Source organism: Salvelinus sp. IW2-2015, linkage group LG9 (genome assembly GCF_002910315.2).
Source record: "Salvelinus sp. IW2-2015 linkage group LG9, ASM291031v2, whole genome shotgun sequence".
In the NCBI taxonomy this organism is placed as follows: Eukaryota; Metazoa; Chordata; class Actinopteri; order Salmoniformes; family Salmonidae; genus Salvelinus; species Salvelinus sp. IW2-2015.
This window is the reverse complement of record NC_036849.1, coordinates 14835348-14848606: the sequence shown is the minus strand read 5'-3', so window position 1 is coordinate 14848606 and position 13259 is coordinate 14835348. Positions and strand designations below refer to the sequence as shown.

At 45.4% G+C, this 13259-nt stretch overlaps 1 pseudogene; it reads right to left on the bottom strand.

Annotated features, from left to right (window-relative positions):
- LOC111969004 (transcription factor IIIB 90 kDa subunit-like) overlaps window positions 1-13259 on the bottom strand; it is a 56512-nt pseudogene that overhangs the window by 24555 nt on the left and 18698 nt on the right.

The following is a 13259-nucleotide window of genomic DNA, read 5'->3' as shown; positions in this document are numbered from 1 at the left end:
ACCTACATTCAGAAGCCAACACTTTTAAAACGGCCCTTGCGGAGCGCTGACATTCCCAGCCCATAAAAGCAGAGCCGTTTAAAAAGTGCCAGAGGTTGACTTTGCTCAGTGAGGCAGTTAAGGTCAGCCAAAAGTCATTGATTGGATTAAGTGCCTGGATGAAAGCACTTCAATCAATGCCTGCTCTAAATGGTACAGGACAGTGCTCCCTTAAGACAAAACTGTGTAGACCAGGGCCGCCGGCAAACGTGTGGCGAGCAGGCATTTGCCACAACACTTTTCAGTCAAAATGATATCTTTTTTAATGATTCAACTTTTTTTTTAAACTAGGCAAGTCAGTGAAGAACAAATTCTTATTTACAATGACGGCCTAGGAACAGTGGGTTAACTGCCTTGTTCAGGGGCAGAACAACAGATTTTTACCATGTCAGCTTGGGGATTAGATCTAGCAACTTTTTAAACTCAGCAAAAATGAAACATCCTCTCACTGTCAACTGCATTTATTTTCAGCAAACTTAACATGTAAATATTTGTATGAACATAAGATTCAATAACTGAGACAAACTGAACAAGTTCCACAGACATGTGACTAAAAGAAATGGAATAATGTGTCCCTGAACAAAGGTGGGGGGGGTCAAAATCAAAAGTAAGTATCAGTATCTGGTATGGCCAACAGCTGCATTAAGTACTGCAGTGCATCTCCTCCTCATGGACTACACCAGGTTTGCCAGTTCTTGCTGTGAGATGTTACCCCACTCTTCCAACAAGGCACCTGCAAGTTCCTCTGCCCTGACCCTCCAATCCAACAGTTCCCAGACGTGCTCAATGGGATTGAGATCCGGGCTCTTTGCTGGCCATGGCAGAACACTGACATTCCGATCTTGCAGGAAATCATGCACACAACGAGCAGTAAAGCTGGTGGCATTGTCATGCTGGAGGGTCATGTCAGGATGAGCCTGCAGGAAGGGTACCACATGAGGGAAGAGGATGTCTTCCCTGTAATGCACAGCGTTGAGATGGCCTGCAATGACAACAAGCTCAGTGCGATGATGCTGTGACACACCGCCCCAGACCATGACGGACCCTCCACCTCCAAATCGATCCCGCTCCAGAGTACAGGCCTCGGTTTAACACTCATTCCTTCAACGATAAACGTGAATCCGACCATCACCCCTGGTGAGACAAAACCACGACTCGTCAGTGAAGAGCACTTTTTGCCAGTCCTGTCTGGTCCAGCGACGCTAGGTTTGTGCACATAGGCGACGTTGTTGCCGTTGATGTCTGGTGAGGACCTGCCTTACAAACAGGCCTACAAGCCCTCAGACCAGGCTCTCTCAGCCTATTGCGGACAGTCTGAGCACTGATGGAGGGATTGTGCGTTCCTGGTGTAACTCGGGCAGTTGCCATCCTGTAGCTGCCCCACAGGTGTGATGTTCGAATGTACCAATCCTGTGCAGGTGTTGTTACACGTGGTCTGCCACTGGGAATATATGCAAATTAATATTACTACCATTTAAATGAAGATTTTTTTGCATTGGATATACAGTTGAAGTCAGAAGTTTACATACACTTAGGTTGGAGTCATTAAACTTGTTTTTCAACCAATCCACAAATTTCTTGTTAAACTATAGTTTTGGCAAGTCGGTCAGGACATCTACTTTGTGCATGACAAGTAATTTTTCCAACAATTGTTTACAGACAGATTATTTCACTTGTAATTCACTGTATTACAATTCCAGTGGGTCAGAAGTTTACATACACTAAGTTGACTGTGCCTTTAAACAGCTTGGAAAATTCCAGAAACTGATGTCATGGCTTTAGAAGTTTCTGATAGACTAATTGACATCATTTGAGTCAAATTGGAGGTGTACCTGTGGATGTATTTCAAGGCCTACCTTCAAACTCAGTGCCTCTTTGCTTGACATCATGGGAAAATCAAAAGAAATCAGCCAACAAAAAAATTGTAGACCTCCACAAGTCGGGTTCATCCTTGGGAGCAATTTCCAAATGCCTGAAGGTACCACATTCATCTGTACAAACAATAGTATGCAAGTATAAACACCATGGGACCACACAGCCGTCATACCGCTCAGGAAGGAGACGCGTTCTGTCTCCTAGAGATGAACGTACTTTGGTGCAATACAATCCCAGAACAGCAGCAAAGGACCTTATGAAAATGCTGGAGGAAACAGGTACAAAAGTATCTATATCCACAGTAAAATGAGTCCTATATCGACATAACCCGAAAGGCCGCTCAGCAAGGACAAAGCCACTGTTCCAAAACCGCCATAAAAAAGCCAGACTATGGTTTGCAACTGCACATGGGGACAACGATGGTACTTTTGGAGAAATGTCCTCTGGTCTGATGAAACAAAAATAGAACTGTTTGGCCATAATGACCATCGTTATGTTTGGAGGAAAAAGGAGGAGGCTTGCAAGCCGAAGAACACCATCCCAACCGTGAAGCACGGGGGTGGCAGCAAATGGGTCTTCTAAATGGACAATGACCCCAAGCATGCTTCCAAAGTTGTTGCAAAATGGCTTAAGGACAACAAAGTCAAGGTATTGGAGTGGCCATCACAAAGCCCTAACCTCAATCCTATAGAAAATTTGTGGGCAGAACAGAAAAAGTGTGTGCAAGCTAGGAGGCCTACAAACCGGACTGTTATACCAGCTCTGTCAGGAGGAATGGGCCAAAATTCACCCAACTTATTGTGGAAAGCTTGTGGAAGGCTACCCAAAATGTTTGACCCAATTTAAAGACAATGCTACCAAATACTAATTGAGTGTATGTAAACTTCTGACCCAATGGGAATGTGATGAAAGAAATAAAAGCTGAAATAAATCACTCTACATTTCAAATTCTTAAAATAAAGTGGTGATACTAACTGACCTAAGACAAGGAATTTTTACTAGGATTTAATGTCAGGAATTGTGAAAAACGGAGTATTTGTATTTGGCTAAGGTGTATGTACACTTCAACTGTATTTACCACATCATATGAGGACAGAAAGATAAACCTTTTACTTTATCATAAGTAGACAATTGCAAATGATTAAATCCTTCCAATAGAAATAAAACAATTTAGTTATGAATTGAACTTTAATTAAATGAGTTGACTCTTCACATGGGGTGATTTCACTGAACAACAAAAGGGAATATTGAATGATCCCCAATGAGCCATCGCATCTCCCAAAAACATTTTCAACATACATCTGTAAAATGATAGTCTAGAAACTAAAGCTTTGGTTGTCTTCCTCTCAAGCTTCCATGTCTTCTCCCTGGACCTCCTCAATGTCCACCTCTTGAACATCAGACTGAGGTGGCCCAAGGTCATTGATGACTGCCTTCAGCTCATCTGCAATGTAGAGACCGGTGTGTCTGTTGTCCCTTGTCTGTGCTCTTGTAGAATACTGGTTGAGGAGTGGAGATAGTTAATTATTCCTTGCCCACGAACATTCGACCACCCATCAAAGATGATTGCAATACAGTCTGCTTTCGCTATGATTTGCTTGACCTTCACTTGACCTCTGCATCCAGCAACTGAGTAGATAAAGCATGTCTGGTTGGTGGGGTGTATGCTGGGCAAAGAACATTCAGAAATCTCTTCCAATACACATTGCCTGTGAGCAGAGGTGAACCAGTTGCATACACAGCTCGTGCAAGACAATCAGCCTTTCTGACTACGTTCCTCCGTTGAGTCAAAAAAACGTCTGATTCCAGGAGGACCATGAGCTATTGCGATCGATAAAGTGTCCGATTCATCATTTTCACTTCAAATAGATGTAGAGGATTTTTTCAGTCTGCTGAACTGTAGCCAACCTACAGTATGTGTACTGTCCCATCTGGCCAGTGGAAATTAAGCGGTAATGTTATGCATTTCTAACCTAAGCCAATTTATTTGTGTTGAGAAAATGTGAATGTGATCAAATTTGGTTAATATTCAAACTTAGGTTTGCTAGGCTACCTAGGTTTTTTCAATCCAATAGGCTAGACTTAACTTTTTAATTACAGATGCATAGGCCAACATGATGCAACCCTGCATAAAGCCAGCTCAGCCATGATAATTATATGTTCAAGTCACAGTTGGGTCATTCCACCAATTTTGGGTGCTTTTTGATTACCATTTTGTTTCACCCAATTTTAACATGGTCATAAAAAGCAAAAATGTTCATCTTAATAAAACATGTTGATTTCCCATCTCAAGATGGGCTTGACGTGTTATGCCCAACCCACTCAGTTTTCCAAAACAAAACACCAGAAAATGGCAAAAAAAGAAAGAAAAAAAGTAGAACAAGCTCACCTGCCTTTTACACTAGGGTTTGACTACAAGATGTTTAATGTTTCTTTTGAAAAAATTAAATTAAAATAAGGAATAGTTTCACCATATTAAAACGAGAGTTCAGTTTATGTAACAGCGTTGACCTTAAAATGATATTTGTTCTCCATCAAATAAATAAATTGCCAGAAATGACATTGTGATGGTGTAAACTTGGAGAAATGTTGGGGTTACGCAGGTTAAAATCTTCCTAGAGGGTGCAGAGGGACATGTCGAAACAGTGTTTATTCATAAAAAAAAAAAAAGTGATTTACTGCACTTTCCATGTGGTCTATATTAAAAGTGCACTTCATTTAATATATCGGCTTTTCAATAGTTGTGCACAATCTCTACTTACAATATCAAAGGGACGCAACAGGCACTCATTTGTGGAACAACCTAGTTGTCTCTGTAACGGAAACCCCTCCGTTAGTCTAGTTTTAAATAGAATTCATATGAACAAGTACAAGGCTGCTGCAGTTTGACAGGGGTTTCATCCTCCCTTGGGCCAGGATTTAACTATGTGACCTGGTTAGAAACACTCTGATCCCATCATCATAGCCCATATTAAAACCATTTTACAACTAATTCAGGGTTCGTACAGACATTGGCAAGTTGGCATTTAAATTATCATTACATTCTAAAATGTCAGAATAATGTGGAGATTTCATGAGTAAATAGATTGGATTCATGAATGGTGATTTTCCTACCTGTAGATGTGGCCGATGCAAGCACACAAAGCATATACAGTGCATTCGGAAAGTATTCAGACCGCTTCACTTTTTCCACATGTTGTTATGTTACAGCCTAATTCTAAAATGGATTAAATTATTTTCCCCCCCTCAAACTACACACAATACCCCATAATGACAAAGCGAAAACAGGTTTTAAAATAACAGAAATACCTTATTTACATACGAAAAAATTAAAAAAAAGAGGTTAATTTTGTCAAGGCTTTGTACGGAAAGCCAAGTTGAAACCAACATTCAATGTTGTCGTCCTCATAATAGCTGCACTTGGTTTTCACGCAAAAAACGCAACAGAGTAGCCTAACACCTGTCAACTGAAACAGCGGGAAACAAATGAAAGCGGCAACATCTCTCACAAAAACTGATCACAAATTAAAATCACAGATAATTATAATTGGAGCAGAAGAACTCGGATACAATAATTGCAATAAGTTTTCAACCACCAAATTGAGGAAATTATTTTCAGGGGCTGAAAATAAGTACTTCAAGCACTTCTAGCACCTTGAGCGAACCCTGTGATTAATCACTGTCATACCCTACACAGGGATTGACATTTAGGTCTGAAAAGCACTTGACCATCAGGCAAGTCAGCAGTATTTTTTGGCTCCCCAAAATGATGGTTACTTGGCCAAAAATGTGATAAGTTGTTTACATGCAGAAATGCCATAACTTAGTCACTTAATTACACAACAGGGAGGAATTACGCTTTGGTTCTATTTTCAATATTGAATCACAGCTCAAGCCCGAGCGCAATAGGATAGTGGCTTGCAATCTGCTCGTCCTGAGCAAACTTAGGCTTTCGGTGTAGTAGGTAAAAGACATACAGCTTTAGCGACACCCCAGGGTAGGACTTTATTAAGACTCGCACACATAGCACCAAATGTCACATCTGACCACCAACATTTTTCACATGATCTCGGCCACCAAACGCTATTGGTGCGTCTGAGCACTTAGGTCACTGGAATTCTTTGCAGTTTTATTGTTTTCAGGTATAATTTTTTTTTTATCACCTGCCTAATGGGGTAACCACAGAGCAGGGTCAACTTGCCCAGCTGTCAAATTGTCCGCCTTTCACTTTAAAAATGGGAATAATGGTAAACAGAAAATAAAATCACCAGGGGAAACTTTAGAGCGGGCTCAAGTTGCCCGACTGCTCAGTTCAGTTTGCCCAGGCAATAGGGCAACCCTCAATGTCTCTTCTACAACTAGGTTCCAGAATTTTAACTGGTTACCATCAGGATAAAAAAAAATCTCCCCACCACTCTGAGAACTGTGGTGCTACCTCTGATATAGACATCAGGCTGCCGAGTCACAAATCTATGCCAAGACTGGCTGCTCTCCTGACTCAAGTGTAAATGAGTCTAGAGACTAAGGAATCTAGACTAGAGGAACACTTCAAATTGTAACAATCTTTCTAGCCATGCCTCTGGTTTCCACCTTTCAATACAGGCTTGATGGATGGATGACAGATTGAGTGGACTAAAACAATCTTTAGTGTCTTAAACGCACGAACAGGCTCTCATAGGACCCCCTCCCCCCTTTCCTCTTAAGTAGTGCCCAAACCAACAGTGCACGAAAACATAACAGAACACACACACACATACACAGGGGATGAAAGACACCACACTAATGACAAGGTACTACTCTGTCCACTTAATGCTTTAAAGATTGAGCTGGGGAGCCCTTGAACCTCTGCCCCTCCCAATCGCACCACAATTAGCCAGGCCTGAGAGACCTCTGGCAGCCTGCATCAACAATCTTCAGCGATACAGCTCCAAATGAAAACAAAAAAGAGGCACACACACACACTAACACTGGTTTCCTTTAATCATCCTCTCTCACTATGAGATCAGCCACATGTTAAAAGAGCAGCATATTAAAAGCATATAAAAATGTGTCAAAATGTAGGCTAGTACTGATTTTTCCCATTCCGGACATGGAGGATGAGATCCACATAAATGTACAACGACAATATCAGTCAATAAAACCTTTTGATCCGTTAATTTTAAAGAATATGTTTCAAGACGATTTTGATCACGGAATGGTGCGTCTTTTAAAACCAACCCCATCTTAAAATCCATTCTTCTGACAATAGAAGGTCAAGATGACATTTCTGTCTTAGTGGCCGCACACTAACCCAGCCCCTCCTTCGACTAACACTTCACCTTTCACCTTCTCTCTACACTCCCCAGATGCCCACTCCCATGAAAATCAATCCCCTTCACCACATCAGAGAGAGTCAACATACTCTTCATCTCTCACACCTATGAAAACCCCCACATCTTGACATTTCTAGAAATGGAAGACAGGGTGACGTGAGTGACAGTGGAATATCAAAATGAGAAAGTAGCAGTAAGGAATATCTCCTACGCAACAAACAGCATATATATAAAAAAAAAAAAGCATCTACAGTAAAGGTATCCGCATGTTTCCCAGCCGAAACAGTTCAGAAGAGTTTGTGCATATATTATGATGCGAGCACACTTGTTCGGTTCACCTAGCCGACTTCGGCTAGCGGCCAGCCGAACTGAAGCATGCGGACGCCTTAAGCGACAGGTTTGCTCACCGTTTTCCTTCTCCTCTTCGGTGCACTTGCTGATGGACTCTGGGAGGCCCAGGCTGGCTGCGGTGGGCAAAGGCCCTAGGAGGGAGACCAGCGATGGGCCTCTGCGTGGAGGTCTTTCCTCGGGCCTCTCTCCATACCCTTCCTCCGCCTCTCCAGGGAGAACCTGGTCACACAGGTCCTTGTTGAGGTGCTGGGCCACAGCTTTCAGCTCCTCGTCCTCCGTCTCCTGCCAGCCAGGAAGAGATATTTCATCATCATCATCCTCTTTTTCCAGGGGATCTAGGAGAGGGGGAGAAAAAGAACAAGACATGTACTTCCGTTTCATCATGAAACTGACAGCAAAATTATCTGACATGATGCAGAAAATTATTTCCTCAATAATCCTATGGTACCATTAAGCTGTCAAAGTATCATCATGATGACAGCCCTCTTAGTGTTGATAAAAGCCCAGTGTGTGTGTTGTAATTTGGACTCTCAGCCCAGGCAGAGGAGCAACAGGCCTGCCAGTCAGACAGCCAGCAGCCTCCCCTGCTAAAGGCCATGCAGTGGAAAAAAATGCAACACAACCAGCTAGAGGGGTGCAGATGGTTAGAGAGTTTAGCCCATTACAGTTAGACAGCAAAGGTGCGTCATAACATTCTCATTTGCACTTTGAGTGAACATCATCAAATTTGGTCACCTAAAAAAAACATTTGTGTATTTAGAGAAGTTTCAGGCTCTAGCGACAATAGACTGGCAGAATACGGAGATATTCCCTCCTCCACAGGGGGTTCTAGCTGGAGGACTGGCATGGCTGGCGAGCGCAGCAGGACCCATCCGTGCCGTACCGGTTTTTGCATAGGACCCATACATCCCCTCTCAACTTGGGCCGGCTCTGCTCCAGCTCCATCACAATCTCATCCTGGTACTCATGGATCTCGCCTGTTGAGATAAAACCCAAACAACTCTGCTGACTCCACTCTAACTTTATACTCTTTGGAACTTAATGAAGAGTTTAGTTAAAACTTGACTAGACACTGATCATTACGGTACCTTGAACATCGCCAATCTTCTTCTCTAATTCTTCCTCAAGCTAGAAGAAAAAAAGACAAAAAAAGAGCAGCATGTGAATGAAAAAAAGACAACCGTACCACATTGGGACAAAACAAAGGTTAAAACACGGGACAAGATAAATAAACAAGGCCGGTACAGTTGTATCCTCTCGGCAGTTCCTCCTCACCAGCTTCATTCTTTTATTCCTCTGGCCAGCGATGAAAGAGGGCGGGTCACATTCCCGGTCGAGATCCACTTTGATGAACTCCTCAATGGTCAGCTGACTGGTGGGCGCGTCCTCAAACTCATTCAACCTGAACCATGAGAAAGAATAGTGTTAGTGTACTCCTCATAGAGATTAGTGAGAACGCGCAAGGCTAATCAGATTTCCTTTGAAGGATGCTGTAATGTGCTTCTCAAGCAGCTCTCACCTCTTTCTTAGTGTGGCCTCACACACCTTCACTACACTGATGGTACGGTGGAACTCGTGCATGCAAGCAGCGACCAACAGGGCTGAGAATACAAACAAACTCACAGGTGAAACACACTATCCATCCCACACACCTTGCCAATGATTCCAAGAACACAGGATGAGATGTTACTATCCTTTGTGCAAGCACTTCCAAGAGTTCATGAACAGTGAGACTGGTGAAATTTGGGGAGCGCATCGTCAGTAGTGTACCTTTGGTTCCTAGGGTGTTTCGGCCTTTCACACTATACACCCTCCCCAAAGGCGGCCAGCGACAGGGTGATCAATCCTACGCTTGCGTCCCATTCCCAATTAGTCATAGGAGTTGCCTTGTTGTTGATAGCCAACGTCCCATGGGACTATGCATGGCAGGGGCGTCTTCCTCCCKGAGTCAAGCATTGTTGACCGCATACCTCCTGGCCCTCTCACTTCGGGGCCCAGCTGGGGTCTTTCCTCTTCATCCAGAGCCATTGACTGCTGCCTTCTGCCGCCTCTGATACAGCTTTGATTGCTGAACGCTGGCTCTGGCCCTTAATTCCCAGGTCTCTAAGCAGTCTGGTTGTAGATGTTGCCACAAAACCTCTGCAGCCCACCTCCACTGGTCGGACTTCTGTGTTCCAGCCATGATGCCGTGCTTCGGYAGCTAGATCGGCATAGCGCAGATGTTTTCGCTCATAAGCCTCATCTACTGAGTCCTCCCAGGGTACTGTGAGCTCAATGATGAAGACCTTCTTGAGCGAATGGGACCAGAGCACCATGTCAGGTCTTAGGGTGGTGGTTGCGATCTCCGGAGGAAACACAAGTTGCYGGCCAATGTCAGCTAGCATTTTCCAGTCGCGGGCCAAGCGCAGCTGGTCTCGCTCTAATGGTGTAGAGCCGCTCTTCGGTGGTTTAGCYCCTTCGCGGACAAAKGTCGTCYGTAAGGGGTGTGATGCTGCTGGGGGTGGTAGGGAGTTGGTGGCAGCTCGCTTGTCCTCCAGGGYGGACGCAAGGTTTTTAAGGACTTGGTTGTGACGCCAAGTGTAGCGTCCTTGGGTGAGGCTTGTTTTACACCCTGTGAGAATGTGCCTGAGGTTGGCTGGCATGGAACAGAGGGCACAGTCYGGATCTTCACCAYACCATTGGTGAAGATTAACTGGTGTTRGAAGGACGTCATATGTTGCTCTGATGGAAAAGCTCAACCGCCTCGCTTCCATGGCCCACAGATCCTTCCAGCTGATCTTCCTCTTCTCCACACTGTCCCATCGAGTCCACTGTCCCTGTTTGGCAAGAGAGACTGCCTTGGCCCACCTTGCAGCCTCCTCCTGATGGCGTACTTCCTGCACTACCATCTTCCGCCGCTCTGGTGCAGTGGCCTTACTCCAAGCAGCACGGCTAGTTAGCCCAAGGCCTCCTCTCCCTTGCTGAACATGACCCACAATGTCAGCATGTCTGAGGGCTGCTGTTGCCTCCTGGACTGCTTTTCCTGGCCTCCATTTGCGCCCAGTTGCCAAGGTCGGCGCGTTGTTGCTCACCACTGGGTCTCGAGATTCATTCAGTGTCATCTGGAGCCTGGTTTTTGCACACTTGAATTCCTCTGTTAGACTGGTGAGGGGCAGCTTGAGGACACCATCTCCATAGAGGCCTATGGTGGTAAGGCATCATGGAACTCTGAGCCACTTCTTTAAGTAGCCTGTGACTCCTCTTTCCATCTTCTCCACTGTTGAGATTGGAACCTCATACACTGCTAGGTTCACAACACCCGGGGTAGGAGACCAAACTGCAGACACCAGGCCTTTAACTTTCCAGGTAGCTGGGTGTTGTCGATGGACTGTAGGCTACTACTGATGTCTTTGCGCAGCTGTTGCACCTGGTCTTTGTCCTTCAGGCTTGCATCATACCACCTTCCAAGGCTTTTTACCGGCTGCTCAGACACTGTTGGGATTTGGTCATCTCCGATGAAGAATTTCAGGTCAGAGAGTACTCCCTTCACAATCGAGATGCTGCGTGACTTGGATGGTTTAATCTTCATACGGGCCCAGCTGATGTTCTCCTCGAGTTTTCTGAGCAGTCTCCTGGTGCATGGGACAGTGGTGGTCAATGTTGTAATGTCGTCCATGTAGGCTCTGAGTGGAGGGAGGCGGAAACCAGAGTCGACTCGCTGTCCACCAGCAACCCATTTTGAGGATCTGATGATAACCTCCATTGCCATTATGAATGCCAACGGAGAAATGGTACATCCCGCCATTATACCTACATTCAGGCACTGCCATGAGGTGGTGAACTCTGAGGTGGTGAAGCAGAACTGCAGATCCTGGAAGTACGACTTCACCAGCGTTGTGATGGTGTCCGGTATGTGGAAAAATCTGAAGGCAGACCACAGGAGTTCATGGGGCACAGAGCCAAATGCATTGGCGAGGTCGAGGAAGACTACATGGAGGTCCCTTTTCTCCACCTTGGCCATTTGGATCTGGTGCCAGATCATGCTGGAGTGTTCCAAGCAGCCAGAGAACCCTGATATTCCTGCCTTCTGTACAGATGTATCGACGTACGCATTCCTTTGCAGGTACACGGACATCCTCTGGGCAATGACCCTAAAGAAGATTTTACCCTCGACATTCAGTAAGGAGATTGGGCGGAATTGGCTGATGTTCACTGCATYCTTCTCCTTAGGRATCAGGACCCCGCCTGCCCTACGCCACACTTTGGGTATTATCTTATTTTKCCAAGCTGTTCTCATAAGCCTCCAGAGGACCCTCAGGACGTCTGGTGCGTTCTTATACACTTTGYACGGGACTCCATTTGGCCCCGGGGCTGATGCTGTTCTTGCCCGTCGAACTGTGTTTTCCACCTCTTTCCATGTCGGAGGGCTGGTCTCAATATGATGTTCCGGGGGTTCAATGGGTGGGATATCTGATGGGATGGCCAGATGTTCATGTCGCTTTGAGTCAAAGTTTGTTGTTATCAGGTGCTCCTCTAGGTCTTTCTTTGTTGTTTTTAGAGCTCCACTTTTTTCCTTCGTGAAGAGACTTTTARGGAACTTGAAGGGATCTTTATAGAATCGAGTTCTAGTTTGTTCTTTCTTCCTTCTGCGTTTCCGTAGGGTCTCTGCTCTACGGAGGGATGCCAACCGGGTTTTAATGTCAGCCTGAAGTGCCTCTATGCCCTCCTTTTCCACTTCCGAGGCCTTCTTCCACTGTTTCTTAAGCTGTCTCCTTTCTTGAACGAGGCGCTTGATTTCTTGTTGCCTCCTGGAAACTGGTGGGGTTGGAACCTTTCTCCCGCCTTTTGCCTCTTGCACTCCAAAGCTTTCTGCCCCGTACTCATAGATGATGTCCCCCATCCTCTCCAACTTCTTCTCCACTGTGCCTCGAAGTTTCTCGAGGGTCAAGGTAAGGTCAGTATTCACTGCTTCCCACAACTTCTTATCACTGGCGCCAGGCCACTTCACATACGGTCTGTGCCCTGGTAGTCTCCTCTCGACTGCAGGTCTGGGAGGCTGGGTGAGTTCCACTCCTGTTGTTGGTTCCACCTCAGTTGTTACTTCGGTGCTTGAGTTTACGTCCTCCATGACAGTGGTACTGATGCACTGCAAACTATGGTTTGCGTCCAGTTGCTGTGCTTCATTCGACTGATTTGATCGCTTTCGCAGAAAGTGATCAATGCGAGGCCTCTGTCTCTCTTTACCCAAACACCCCTTCTTCCCCTGGTGGATCCTCAACCCATGGTGTGATGTAACTTTCCTCCAACCACAGACACATACCTGCATCTGTTTGTGGCCCGCTGTTGCAGCGGAACTTGTGACAGTTGCTGTGGTGTTCTCTTGTGCTGTGCTCTCATTACTCGTAGTCGTTTCCGGTCCAGTCGTTACCATGTTGTCAGCCAATGAGTCATCTTCCGCCCCCGCTCTCGCAGACTCTAGGGGTATTCTCATATGTTGACTTTCTGTAGCTAAAAGCGGGTGTTTCCAACATACTGCGAAGCATGGGAAACTACAGAAATGGGAAGCTACCCCATGACTGTCCCAGTGGGGTCTATTCCCTCCTGTCAGCCGTCTCTCCGTGCCGCCACAAGGACTTTCCCCTGTTGTCAGCTGATCTTTCTCAGCAGTCACTGGACTAGTCCAGATATTCAGATTCCAAGAAC